This window comes from Sceloporus occidentalis, unplaced genomic scaffold (genome assembly GCF_023333645.1).
Source record: "Sceloporus occidentalis isolate IW3139 unplaced genomic scaffold, rSceOcc1.0.p SCAF_1, whole genome shotgun sequence".
Lineage (NCBI taxonomy): Eukaryota > Metazoa > Chordata > Lepidosauria > Squamata > Phrynosomatidae > Sceloporus > Sceloporus occidentalis.
This window is the reverse complement of record NW_028316981.1, coordinates 22,222,505-22,237,251: the sequence shown is the minus strand read 5'-3', so window position 1 is coordinate 22,237,251 and position 14,747 is coordinate 22,222,505. Positions and strand designations below refer to the sequence as shown.

Genomic DNA, 14,747 nt, shown 5'->3' with positions numbered 1-14,747 from the left:
GATTCCATCCTTTTAGAGCAGCAGAAATCTGGGATCAGAGGAATCTGTAGCAGATTCCACTGCTATCAATATATAGGACTATTTGGATCCTAATTAAGGCTCTGGTCTTCTTTAAAGCTTCTTATGTACATCTGAAAAAGCATCTTCACTCATAATCTTCTTTCACCCATTAAGACTTAAGGGGGAGGCTTTTGAGAAATACCATGAAATAAAGCCTTTCAAGGAGAGAAAACCTTGGGGGAAAAATGTAGCACGCCAGCTATGACATTTTCTTCCTGGGGAGGCTTTCCAGCATTCAGTTCTAGATTCCTAAGAGGGAAGGGAAAATTGTATTCACATGTATGTGCTCACTTACACCATGCCTTTAAAGCTGGGTTTGATTCTATGATTTATTATGTTGTGATCACTCCTTTGTGTGCTTTGTTGGCTAACCTATTTCTACTTTTGGAAAGAAAGGCAAGATTAAAATCCTAGAAATATATAAATAATGAATGCCACAGGCAGAAATCTCTGCCTCTTATTCTGAGAGAATATGATCTGTTGGCTTTTTATCACCCATTGTCTTGCTTCATAGTCTCTCTGTTATCCTTTAAAAGGTCTGGTGACAGATATCTTCCTTAGGCATAATGGGGGCATAATGGGTACTGAAACCAATCTGTCCTGCTTAGGACATTGTGACTCATGTACCAAGAAGAAAAAGGGCTTCAGAGTGGGCAGGAGACGCTAAATCAGACAGAATAAGACACCAAAATGGGTTTCCAACCCTGGCTAAAGACAGCAGTTGAAAAACTAAACTATAAAAATAATTGTGGGGGGATTTTAATCCCATTTTCATCTCACACTGAGAGAGTTCTTCCTCATTAGAACCCTTTAAGCAAAGACGAGACGGCCATCTCATAAAGAAACTGTAGCTGCACCTTTTGAACTTGTGAGCTTGCATTGACTAGATGATCTTCAAAACCATCCCGCCAAATCTATGTATCTGCTGCCTTCTAAGGATCTGCATTTTAAATTTCATTCTAGGACAAATGAAGGAGAGTTCTGATAGCAGCAAGCAGTACAGCCAAACCATCTTCTCTACAAGAGGTCTGTAGACTATCTATATCATTCAGTTTCAAGCGTATTAATAACTGCTTTTTCAAATGTGAAATCTTTCATATAACAGCAGGGAGACCCCTGCTCAGATAATTTTAGAACACTTGAGCTCATGTGTGGAAAAGTTAAAACCACTTGGACAATCCTCCTATGGCATGATTCAATGGAAAATGAGAAGGAAGTCTTAACATTTTTATAAAAGGTCAGCAATTTTTTAAAACTTCCCTACCTCCATAAAAAGAAGTTCCTTGTGATCTTGATGACACAAGCACCCAAAATATGCCATTTAAAATACCATCAGGTTAGTCTTTTCAATACTCATTCCCTTGGTTGCCTGGGGCAAATTAACTCTAGATGGGGGAACTGGAAATATTTTGCAAACAGAAAGAATCATGGTCTCCAGTCTCCCTTTCAGGGATGTTTTTGTCCAGCTGGTATGCCTTTCAGGAAGCCATAAAGGCCCACAGGCATGTGGCACTGAGGTGGCTAGAAAACATGTTGGTGGGCCAGAAACATCTATGAACCTATTGGCAATGCTAGTTTGGCCCATAGACTGTATGTTGCCCATTTCTCCTGAAAGCATTAAAAATATGCTTTATCTTTAACCACCACCACCTGCAGCTTCACTTAACACTGAAAACTGTCTTTGTGATGTGCTGCAAAGCCCCTATAAACCTTGCCAAGGTTTCAAGCAGACAATTAGGTGGTTGTGATAGGGGCTTTTTAAAAGCATCACACAAAAGAATAGGCCCAATTAAAAGACCTGAGACCTTGGTGCTATGTCACAATGTGGTTTATATTCCATTATGTTTTCCACTTGCAGGCTACATCTTTCTCTGTTTTATTCTCTCCACCTTCAACTGTTCTAAGTAAGTCACCAATTCCAGAGAACATTTGAAGATGAACAGAAACATTCACAAAGGACAAGCTTCAAAGAAGATAAAAAAAACACTGTGTCTGACTCTGGTAGAGACAGCAGAGACAGCATCGTGCCATGCAGTAGCTCTCCACTGTGGCAGAAGAGAAATAAAATGGAAGATCAAACTGCAAATGTAGGACAGGATTTTTAGCACACCGTGCTTTTTTTAAAAGGCATGAATAAAGCTGTTCAATATCTTGAGTGGGGTTAAAGATTGAGGCCTAAAGAAATGCAGCCAGGATTCCTTTAAATAGCCACAGAGCTTCTATCTCCAATCTTATCACCAAAACGACAAACATAAGATTTTGTCCTCCCTTTAAAGAAACTGAAACCCAGTTTTTAATATACATAGAACTTAAGAAATTATACAAATGATACACTGTAGGCTTTTTGCTAGTTTGCAGCTCTTAGTTGCATTTAAAAAAAAACCTCTTGTGCAGCATGGGGTGGGGACATTAGTCCTCAATTGGTGTAATACCAATGAAGCAACTCATAATTCTATCAGACATTGTGTGAAAAAGCTTTCTTTGGGGGGTGGAAGCTTCTAATCTAGAAGATAGGAGGTACACAGCAGGCTAAATCATTAAGACATGGCAAACACATTCCTTAAAATACAAGTAAAACCTCTCAAGAAATACATTCAGTTAATTCAAACACAGAAACATTTTTAAAAGAAATTAAAAGCAGAAACAAAGACAACACCTTGACATTCTGTTTGAGATCACCTGCTGAACCGCAGCAGCAGCAACTAAGGGCCCCTGAGCCATCTGACAGTATGCCACAGCCAGGTGACTACACATACTGTAATTATTAACATCTCAGTCTTCAACTCACATTATCTGAACCCAGAAACTCATTTGGAACAAAAGCTGATATACACAAGATTTGGCCTGATTTTAGGTTTGATGGATTAGGAACAGGGTGCTGATCTACTCGAGAGCCAATATGGTGTAGTGGTTTGATTGGTGGACTCTAGAGACCAGGGTTCAATTCCTCGCTCCATCATGGAAAGCCACTGGGTGACCTTAGGTGAATCACATACTCTCAGCCCTAGAAAACTCCATGATAAGTCAGAAACAGCTTGAAGGCACATAGCAACAAGCTGCTCAACTGAAAGATCAACAATGTCAACTGACATCCTACTAGCATGCAAATGTTAAATGTTCCATATTAAAAAGGACACCCATGAAGGACTGGAATCTCATTTTTATGACATGATATAGTCAGCCCTTCTTATTCATGGATTTTTTATCCACAGATTCAAGCATCCACTTCCATATACACATACACACACACACACACACACACACACACACACACACATTCCAGAAAGGACACCTTGATTTTGCCATTTTATATAAGGAGCACCATTTTACAACAACACTGTATAGAATGGAACTTGAGCATCCATGGATTTTGGTATCCAAGGGGGGTCCTGGGGTCAAAGCCCAGCGGATTACAAGGCCCTACTGTAGTTTCGCAGCAGTATTAGGAGTAAAATCTCCAAACTGTTCAGGCCTGCTGCAATCAGGGATGCGTATATAGTCCATGCCACCCTTCCTTAGGTTACTATGAACTTTCAAACTTCCCTACAAACCTCTTTTCAGAGATCCAGCCTTCTTCTCCGTATCAAGTTGCAGGGCCCCACTTCTGTTGGCATCTCTGGGACAAAACTAGGATAGACGGGAAAGCACAAAGCAAATACACCAGGTCTAGTGCTGATAAACAGAATTTATGGGCTTAAATGACTGCCACCATGAGAGGCTATAAATACAGAAAGATCTGGCAGAGCAGTTTCTGTTATTACAGTGCCCATGTGAGATGTTAGTGTAGCACTCACATTTAGGCAGTCAAGGCTTTCTGATGCAAGAAGAAATGCATCCACACCATGATGCTCTGGTTCTTAATCAAGGAAGCTAAGGAACCTGCTAGTCTAATTTCACACACTCCATTTGGAGAAACCACATGAATGGATGTTGGTCTTCCAGATGCATGCAAGTCCCAAATATGGACCAAATCTCTCATTCTCAGCTGAACAGCCATCTCACTCTATGCCACCATTCAGACAAGGGCATTTGCAAGACTACTTTCACAGTAGGTAGGCAGAGAGAAACAGAACACACCATGCAGGTAAGGGGGCTTCTGAACATGTTGTGAACATATCACTATCATCTGAAAGGCTTTTTCTTTTGAAAATTAAGAGGTGTGAGAGGGAAGTCTGTTCATTCTCTCAGGTAATTGGCATCTGTATTTTTTTTAAAGCACAAGATGTATCGTGAGTGTCCAGGAATCCGAACTATCATAAGCTCAGCTGTGTTGGTGGAAAGGAGGAGCCCGTGTATTATTAATTTTTATTCCTTATGGGGACTCAGATCAACATATGTTCTCCTCTCCTTTCTATGCTCCTAATAACCCAGAGAGGTAAAATTAAGCTGAGAAAGAGTGTGATTGCCCCAAGGTGGTAATGGATGAAAAGCAAATATTTGAAGCTGGTCTCCCACTTCTCCATCTAACATTGTCACTGTACTCTGTTCTGATACTGCAAGATTATGTAGGCCTGACATTATTGACTGATCTAAACCAGTCATTCCTTGAACCATCAATTTTAATATTGCTTTAAAATGAATTGCTTGAATAAATGGTACTATTTCACTGAATCTTTTGCCATCAGTCAAACTGTATTGCATTCTGGCAGCAGAGGAAGATAAGATGAGAAAGACACCATTCCACCACACACTCCACCACCACCCCACTTTATTTCCCAATCCATGGGTGGATGTATGGATCTTTTTAGGTTTTGAGCCTAGAGAGACAGCCTTTTTTTGTAACTGGTTGTATACAAATTGTTCTGAGGATCTGATGGATTGAGAAATGGGACACAAATGCTATGACTTCTGGGTGGGGAAAGTGCTCCCAAATGCCACATCTGTCACCCCTGAAGACAACTAGGAATCTCCCAAAGGCCCCCTCTCTCATGTTTGGCATGATTTGGAGACTATTCTTTGTCAAAGAGCTACACCAAATCACTTGCAAAATGTGGTAATTTGCCTTTTCTAACAAATGAAAGCCTGTGTCTTAGACATATATTTGTGACCAGTAGCAATATCACATTATCTTTTGGTGTGCCTGTACATTCTGATGTGGTCTGCATGTGAGAGGCATGGGAGCAGAAACTGCTCCTGCCCTTCTGTTTAGTGTCACCCCTGAATATTCAGCTAAAGAAGTCAGACTCAGCTGACTTTTAAAACCAATAGCTTCAAAGTGTGTGACTGCCAATAGCTAAAGTGTCTTTTTCCCCTAAAGGCTTAACTATTTTAGGGGGGGATATTTTTACCCATAGTTATTAGCCACAATAGCCAATTGGAAACACTGCATGGAGCAGCAGAGCTCTTAATATTAATAACATAAACACACAAAGAAGACCTGTTACTTTCATATCCCGCTTGTGGGTTCCCATAGACAGCTAGCTGACACCTGATGGAAAAAGAATGCTGAATGAGAGAAACCTTGGGTTAACCAGCAAAGCAGTTCTGATGTACTCACAACAGACCAACCTCTTGCCAGGGCTACAAGGACACTGTAGAATGTATTGCAAATATGCAGGTGCGCCACCAATACATTTTAATTGGCAATCTAGCACCAAATACACATTTGTAGTGACTGGGCAGCTCAGAAATTAAACTTGCAGTTCTTTGGTTGTAAGCCTCCCTACAAACAGTTTTGAATGGAACGGCTATCTGCTTCCTTTCTACCCTTAGAACATCACATATCAGGTCCCTCATTTCTTATCAAGTAGCCAAGCACCTGCCCCATTGAGCTGCCTATGTATGTTGCAGAGCCTTTGAATCATAGAATCATAGAGTTGGAAGAGACCCCAAGGACCATCCAGTACAACCGCCCTGCCATGCAATCAACACACACCTGACAGATGGCCATCCAGCCTCTGTTTAAAGACTTCCAAAGGAGACTCCACCACTCTCTAAGACAACATATTCCACTGTCAAACAGCTTTTACTGTCAGGAAGTTTTAATTTCTTTTCCTATAGCTTGAATGCATTGGTCCTGTTCTCTAGAGCAGCAGAAAACAAGCTGCCTTGAGACAAGAATGGCCCTGAGGGTGCATGTAGCACCCAAGACTGTTTGAGATCCCCAACTTCCTCAACTCTGGCAGATTGTCCTTTCTCTGGCAAGAATGGGTGAATTGCCACTTCCAGAAATCTCAAAAAGTGGCAACTCACCTATTAAAACAGGACACAGAACTCTTCCCTCCTGCATTGTCCAACCTGTGTTGTTTTTTTTAAAAACCCTTTTTCAAAACAAAATATGGGTGTGCCTGCCACATCTGAGATTTTTATGCTTGTTTATGGCATTTTTAGTTTGTTTTAGGGCACTCCACACATTACTTGGAAGACCCAGGGGCAGAAAATTGGCTCCAGGACACACTGGGAGTTGCCCATCCCTTCTTTAGAACGTAATTGTATTTTTTCAATGCTTTTTCTCTAGGTCAGTTCCAAAAGACCCAAAATTACACTATGAACAGATGGCATTGCTTACAGATAAAGGAGCAACGGATATAGCCAAACCATCAGTTGCTGAATGATCTTAGCCAAATTTAACCAGAGTTTTATTTGATTTGGGGTAGCACACTAAACAAAATTGGAATTAATTGTCATTTTGGCAACAATTACAGGAGAACCATCAGATGTGGATCACAAAATGAGAACCCCTTGGGTTCTTGTGGATAATGAGCTCTGGTCCCCGCATAACACAGAAGCTGGGCATATAGGTAAGCAAAGCAGGAACACAGTTGATGGAGTGGAGGCATGATTCTCTCCACAAACCACTCCAGTGCTATTGCCAACAAAAATATCATTATTAGGGTAATGTCTGAAGTTTAACTGCCTCGCTCGAATTTATTCAAAGCCATAATAAGCTTAACTGATTGGAGAGAAGAACAGACGTAACTGGGGTTCTTGCTCCATCTCAGTAGTTAATTACTAAGTAAACACAAGCACAGTAATTATTTCAGGTAAACAGAAATGGATGGCATCCAGTACTCGTAGCAAACAGCTGGTGGAGATACTCAATAACAGGGTGTGTCTGGAACGACTAGTCTGTACAACAAGCTTAGCCAAGCATCACTGAAGCAGCTTCAGAATCACTGACCTCATTAGCCAAAAACTTACAAAGACTATTTTGCACAGTTTACTGAAAATTTAACACTGTGATGCATTGAACCTGAACTCAATCAGAACCTGTGCTGACACACTATGGAGGCAGTTTAAGTTGAGTTCTAATAACACTGCCTACTGAGCAAACATAGGGAAGCAACCAATTTGGCCAATCCTTCTCTGTAGCTTTCCTACTCCAAAGGAGTGCAAAACCTGTGCATTCTCTTCTGTAGTTATACACTAGACACATTAGGTCTATTGTTCAGCTAGGATATGCCAGGATGGTGCACTAGCATGTGTGTTGAACTAGGATTTTCAGAGACCAAGTTTGAATCCTGCTCAGCTATGGAAACTCATGGGCTGACCTTGGGCAAATCACACTTTCTCAGCCTCAGAAGAAAGCAATGGCAAACCCCCTCTGAACAAATCTTGTCAAGAAACCCCTAGAATAGGGTCACTGTAAGTCAGAGCTGATTTGAATGCATATTATGAAAAAACAAATATTGACAGTCTCTTTATCCAAATTCAAAATAAAATGAATTTGCATGATAGTTGGCAGCAAAGCGTGATCTTTACAATGGAAACCCCAATTCAACCCTTACAGTCACTGTGAGACTTCCTATACCTCTGCTTAATGCACATATCTCTCATTAACCTGATCAGGATTTTCACAAATTGAGAACGTTTCAAATGAAGCAGGAGGAGGAAGGCAGAGTCTTGGAGTAACCCCAAGGCAAGTAATTATATCTGACATGCATAACTGTCTAACATGACAGTGTGGTGTAGTGATGTAAGCATGGGATTATGACTCTGGAGGCCAGGTCCAGGGTTCAAATTCTGTCTCGGCCACGTAAACCCACTGGGTGACTTGGCCAAATCACAGTTTCTCAGCCTCAGAGGATGGCAATGACAAACTTCCTCTGAAGAAACTTGCCAAGAAAACCTCATGATAGGTTTGCCGTAGGGTCATCATAAGTTGGAAATGACTTGAAGGCAAACAACAACAACAACACAAAGGAAACAATTAATTGGCTCCAAGTACAAGTCCTCTTGCCCCACTGTAATGCATGTTGTGAAGCATCAGTGCAGCAATTCACATCAGGACAACTGAATCATAGTAAAGTGCTCAAGTTAAATGTGGTTAGAGACAGGGAATTGCTAGTGACAGAAAAGTGTGACCGCTCATTCTTCTCCCAACCTTCCTGAGCCCAGTCTCCTCATATATATTTAACTACTGCTCGCAACATCCCCCAATCGACTGGCTACTTGATGGATTATCCATCTCCCAGTGTAAAACTATGGATCTGTCTACATGATTAAAATATTCCTCATTCTAATCAAATAGACTATGATCTGGCCACACAATTTGTAGGAATTCAGGCTTTTTGCTGGGTGGAGGAGGGGTGGACCAGAAAAACTTCCCAAATTCAGCTGAAAAAGGATTCCTGGTTTTTACCGGAGAATCCATGAGGATGTACACTTGTGCGGGAAAGTGAAAATAATTAAGCATCAATACAAATGTGTGAAAATCTGCAGCAATTCACATAATGCACTTATGTATTTGTTCTTGTTGTGTGCCTTCAAGTTGTTTCCAACATATGGCTACTTTAAGACGAACCTATCACAGGATTTTCTTGGCACATTTTGTTCAGTGGGGTTTGCTGTTGCCATCCTCTGAGACTGAGAAAGTGTGACTTGCCCAGAGCCACAAGAAGAAGGGTCTATATACCCTAAAGGCACCAGGTCCCCTCTAATATTGGAAGCTAACCTGTCATCCCTGATTGGAGACCACCAATGAACAGCTGTATGGTGTATTTCAGAGAAGGACTGGCAAAACCACTATGAGTATTCCTTCCCTCAGAAAACCCTATGATATTCATGGAGTCGCCATAAGTTGACAGGCAACTTGAAGGTACATGTGTGGGCACACAAGAGTCGCAAGTGCCACAGCTGACACAAACAAGGGCAAAGGTGCTAGCTACAATAAGGCTTCAAAGACATCACAGAACTGAGCATTTAGTTCCTATGAACTGTAAAACTGTAGCCAAACATTACAGATACCTATTAGAATATATGTGGCCTCAGATGGACATACATCTGAGTCAACGTGCAGTGAATTACAATGCATGTGCCTGAAGTGTGAACTAGAAGTCCTTGGATCAGATCTCTACTCCTACATCTATCAAAAGTTAGACAAAGTATTGCATCTTTGCCTCTCATACTACATCTTCCAGTAGGGGACTGGCACTAGAGATTTTAAAAAATTATGAAATACAGCATGGCCGCATCATACATGCGAACTCGTCATACGTGGACAGTGAGCCCCCGTTTAATGAATGGTATGTGCACCCGCAGGAGCACATTACCATGGAAAACAATGGGACTTGAGGTCCTGCCGTATTCCTTTTATGCGGGGGAGCGGGGCAAAACGGATCCCCCTCGTAAATCAAGGGTCCACTGTATTTTGAAAGCAAAATTAACATATACACTCATGTATATGTTGAAAAAATTATACTACAAAATTGACCCAAAAAACCTGGGTCAATATGGTAATAAAGCGCAGGGAGAACAAGCATTTGCTCCCCAAGCCTCTTCCCAACTGAGCTACCTCCTGAAGGGGCAGCCCAGCTGGGAAGGCGCAGGCAGAGCAAGCAAAATAGCCTTTACATTCTTGGTCACACGCCCTTAAGTTTTACCCTCGACTTATCCATGGGTCATATAAAAATCCACAATTTTGGGCACAAAACCTACCCTCGACTTACACATGAGATTGACCTATACACAAGTATATACAGCAGGTCCAGAACACACTGCATTAATATTCCAATTTGAGACCGCTTTAACTGCCCTGGCTCAGTGCTAGGGAATCCTGGGAATTGTAGTTTATTGTAGCACCAGAGCTCCCTGACAGAGACGGCTAAATGTCTCACAAACACTACAGTTCACAGAATTCCCTAGCATTGAGTCAGGGCAGTTAAAGCAGTCTCAAACTGGATTATTTTTGCAGTGTGTTTCAGACCCTACTTTGCCAATACTGATATTATCACAACCACTGGAGCATTGATACTATAACAGAAAATAGGAAAGATCTCCTAAAAAAATATCACCCAATAAGCAGGCCAAACTATATGAGCCTCATAGCCATCCTAAATGAAAATGTCCACCAAAATCACTGCAAAACACACACAAAACTACTATACTATCAAGGTCCATCAATATGCTGCAGATAGTTTACTACCCATGCTGACCCCATGAATTTCCCCCCACCCCAGAAATGCACATCCCATTCCAGTACATTCAAATTCGTCTGTGCAGTGATTGCTTTTGGCTTTGATTTGTCAAGGCCTTACAAGTCACATATCTACAGCTTACAGATGCTGCCAGCCCCTGAATTATTACATTCGACTGGTACAGAGATGTTCACAGATCCAGCATTCAGAAGACTCTCACATGCTTTTTTTGACAAGAAGATTCAAATATTTAGAGCAGGGTGGTGTGCACCATGTTCACTGCAAATCATCACCAAGAATAAATCACGACATTCAAACAGATACACACAAGTCTACATAACTTACCTTTATTTACTGCAAAAGAAATAAAGTACCAGGGAGAAGAACAACTGGAAACTGCAGAGGGAAGCATACCTCATGCCCACAGATCTTGCCAAGTCTTCAGAGACTTTACCATCATAGTTGGAAATGTGGGGTCCAGTCCATTTGTTTCATACTTACGTGCCACTCTACATGTATTGTGCATAACACTGGAACTCTCAAAGATTAAGTGGAAGAATACTGCAGTGTGTAACAAATGTAACACCTCCAGTATATCTAGCCCCTTCACAAAATAATCGATCTCACCTGGTAGATGTCACCTCTCCACAGATGTATGGCAGCCAGCCTAAGGATTTCTTCTGGGGGAGGGGGGTCTCTTGGCACCCCCCTCCCCCTTCAAAGACCCCACTCTGAAGAATCAGTGCAAATGGGTAAACCAGAATGTGTCTTTGTTTCCTTAACTGCCTTGTGCAGCTCCTGTTATACTAGAAGGTGAGGGGAGCGGTATCCCTTTCACGCCTGCCACTACTATCAAGAATAGGAGCTTGGTCTTCTGATCCTAGGATGATTCCCATCATGTCTTTAAGGCTCTTGCAGAATCTTCCATCTCACAGAAGGGGATGTCCAGCATTCACCACCAAAAACGTAGGCTGTGACGCTCCATTGTCGTTAATGTCCAGCTGTGCTCCTCAGACGACGTCCTGAAGTCCAGCGCCACATCTCTCAGTGAAGTAGTCCTTTCCAACAGCTTCTCTCACGGATCTATACCATCTTGACAGGAATGGAGCCAACTGTTCTTCCGGTCTCAGCCACTGTGCCCCTGCAGAACACGTAAATCTGGATTAGGAACCATCTACTGATCTGCAAGCCAGTCATCCCCACACGGCCTTGGTCACTCTTGCTATTACTATAACTTCACACCAACTCTGCCCTGAGGCAGCAGTCATCTCTGGCAACCCCAGCCCCACTCTGAGAACGTGAAATGCCCCCATACTCCACAGGTGTGCTGACCCAAATACAGAACCAAACAAGTTACCCTAAAATGCAAGCTCCTCCCTGCCTGAAGGCAAAGAGGAGAGGAAGGGCCTATATAAAAATGCATCAGGACAAGGATTAGAAGCACATCTCTTCTGGGGTTCCCATACTACCCCCCTCCCGATATCCATTCATCTGGTTACCTAGTATCCTTGGCTTCAACGACCCCCTTCCTCCTCCTGCCTCTGTGAACCTGCCGCCTCATCTCCATTCCCATAACGTTCTGGGTTTCAGTGGACATCCTTGCCATTTCAACTGACATTCTGGCTCATGCGAGTCTGCCTCTGGACTCTGCGCCCCAGGCACCTCAGGAAGTAGCTCAAGTCTCTGAAAAGCTCATGCTCCCAGCTTCTCCCTTTCAGTTAAGTCTCAAAGGTGCTGCAAGGTCCCTCTGCAGACTGATTTTAAGGCTTTCTCTGGGTCAAGGCTATGGCATTCTGGGAGTTGGAGTTTGTTGTGGGGCCCAGAGCGGAGCTTTGCTTTGCTCCGCTCTGGGCCCACAACAAACTCCAACTCCCAGAATGCCATAGCCTTGAACCGATGTCGCCCGTTCCCTCCTCCCTCTCCTTCTCCCCCTTCGCTTCCACTAACCGGCGGCAACCGACACCAACCGTCAACCAGCGCCAGAATTCCAGCCACTTCCGCCTGGCATCGCCGGAAGCGAACCCATGGCAACCCTAAGTCCCGCCCACCTTCCTATCCAGGCCGCGCGCGCTCCCTTTCCGGTTTTTTCCGTCGAAGCCACGCCCCTCTCGACCGAGGGCTCCTTTGGCAATGGAATGGAGTATTCAAACAGCTGTGTAGCCACGCCACGCTTTTCCAAGAATGACGTCACTTTTCCCGCCTCCTCAGTGGAAGCCACGCCCTTCCTCAATCACCGAAGATACCCGCTTCTCCAAGATTGACGTTCTCAAATACGTCACTCCTTCCGCCTTCTCAGTGGAAACCACGCCCCTGCTCTCGTCTCCTGCCAACCACAGAAGACGCTTCTGGTGAATATTCAAATAGCTGTATAGCCACGCCCCGCTTCTCCAAGACTGACGTCACTCGTTCTGCCTCCTCAGTGGAAGCCACGCCTCTCCTCCCAACCACAGAAGACGCTTCTTGCGAAAGAATGGAAATATTCAAATAGCTGTCTAGCCACGCCTCGCTTCTCCACGACTGACGTCACTCCCGCCTCAATGGAAACCACGCCCCTCCCCAATCAATGGCAAACTGCAAAGACGCTATAGGCGAAGGAATGGAAATATTCAAATAGCTGTATAGCCACGCCCCCATCTCCAAGACTGACGTTCTTCAATACGTCACTGCTTCTTCGTAGAAGCCATGCCCCTCCTCTCCTCCCAACCACAGATGACGCTTCTGGCAAAGGAATTTTCAATAGCTGTCTAGCCACGCCCCCACGTCTCCAGGACTGACGTTCTTAAAACGTCATCTCCTCCGTGAGGTGAGTGCGATGCTTTTCGTCTTCGTGAGGGGGGTGCCCTAGGTAGATTGCTCCGCCTCCTCCTGCCTGGAAGCCCCGCCCGTTTCCCGAAACTCCTCCCCCGTAGCGTTTCTTACTCGTCTGCCGCCGAGTTCCTAGAGCGAGAGTTTCTCTGTGTCTCTCTCTCGCCCTCTGGCGGCGGAAAGCTAGGATTGATTGTAATTGTTGTCAAGAAATAAAGCACTTGTTGTTGTTGTTGTTGTTGTTGTTGTCTTCCTTCCGGTCGTTTCTGACTTCTGACGACGACCCTAAGGCTGGGTTTTCTTGACAAGTTTCTTCAGAAGGGGTTTGCCCTTGCCATCGATGCTCTGAGGCTGAGAGAGTGTGACTTGCCCAAGGTCACCCAGTTGGGCTTAAATGGCCCAGTCAGAATTGGAACCCTGGTCTCCAGAGTCATCATAGTCCAATGCTCAAGCCACTCCAACTCTATAACTACTATGACTCCATGCTATGGAATTATGGGATTTGTAGTTTTTGTGAGATACTTAGCCTCCCGCGTCAGAGAGCTCTGGGGCCACAACAAACTACAGCTCCTAGGATTTCATGGGATGGAGCCACGGCATTTAAAGCGGTGTCAAAGAGAGCTCTGGCGCCGCAGTGAACTACAGATCCCAGGATTCCGTGGGATGTCGCCATGGCAGTCAAAGTGCTTCAGATGACATGATTTCTGCCGTGTGGCAGCAGCGTTTGAACATGGACACATGGGCTGAAAAACCCACAAAAAACTATGGATGCTGGCCATGAAAGCCTTTGACTTCACACAAATATAAATGTCAAGTCAGGCTTCTTAGTCATGCTCAGAATGGAAAACATTTTGGAATTGCTCCTGGACAGAAGGTGGAAATGTAGGGCATATCCTGGAAAAGGAGGACGCCTGGTCACCCTGCTGCCTCCAAGTCACCTTACTGTCAACAGCCCTGCTCAGGACTTGCACAACTCAAGGCTGTGGCTTCCTTGAGTGAGTCTATCCATCTGGAATACAGTGGACCCTTGTTATACGCTGGGGTTTGGTTCCAAGATCCCCCGTGTATAACAAAATCCGTGTATGCTCAAGTCCCATTAAGTATAATGACATAGCAAAATGGTGTCCCTTATAAAAAATGGAACATCGAGGTAAATTTATACTTTTTTGAAACATTTTCAAACCGTGTATGCTTAAATCTGTGTATAAAAAATCCGTGTATAAGAAGGGCCGACTGTACAGTGTTCCTCTTTTCCTACTCCCCTCGACCTTAAGCACCTCATCTCAAACGAATTGATTTTCTTCCTATCAGCTTTCTTCACTGTCCAGCTTTCACGATCATACATAGAAATTGGAAAATTGATGACATGGACCATCCTAACATTATTGATTATATTTCTTTCCACTTCTGGATCTTCTCTAATTCCTTCCAAATCCTAGCGTTCGTCTTATTTTTTGACTGCAGGCTCCATTCTGATTAATGACTGAGCCAAGGCATGGGAAACCTTCAATTTCTCCATATTCTGGA

General features: G+C 43.6%; 1 protein-coding gene across 5 annotated transcripts in view; it reads right to left on the bottom strand.

The window, feature by feature from the left end:
- The window catches only part of MGAT1 (alpha-1,3-mannosyl-glycoprotein 2-beta-N-acetylglucosaminyltransferase), a 43,852-nt gene extending 31,664 nt beyond the window's left edge, over positions 1-12,188 (bottom strand). For all 5 annotated transcript variants that reach the window (XM_089516112.1, XM_089516139.1, XM_089516121.1 and 2 more), the window contains exons 1-2: positions 11,915-12,188; positions 11,043-11,556 (exon numbers count right to left, since the gene is read on the bottom strand). The gene's annotated coding sequence lies outside the window, so the exon portion shown is untranslated. The remainder of the gene's footprint in view (positions 1-11,042; positions 11,557-11,914) is intronic.
- Positions 12,189-14,747: the final 2,559 nt, after the last annotated feature.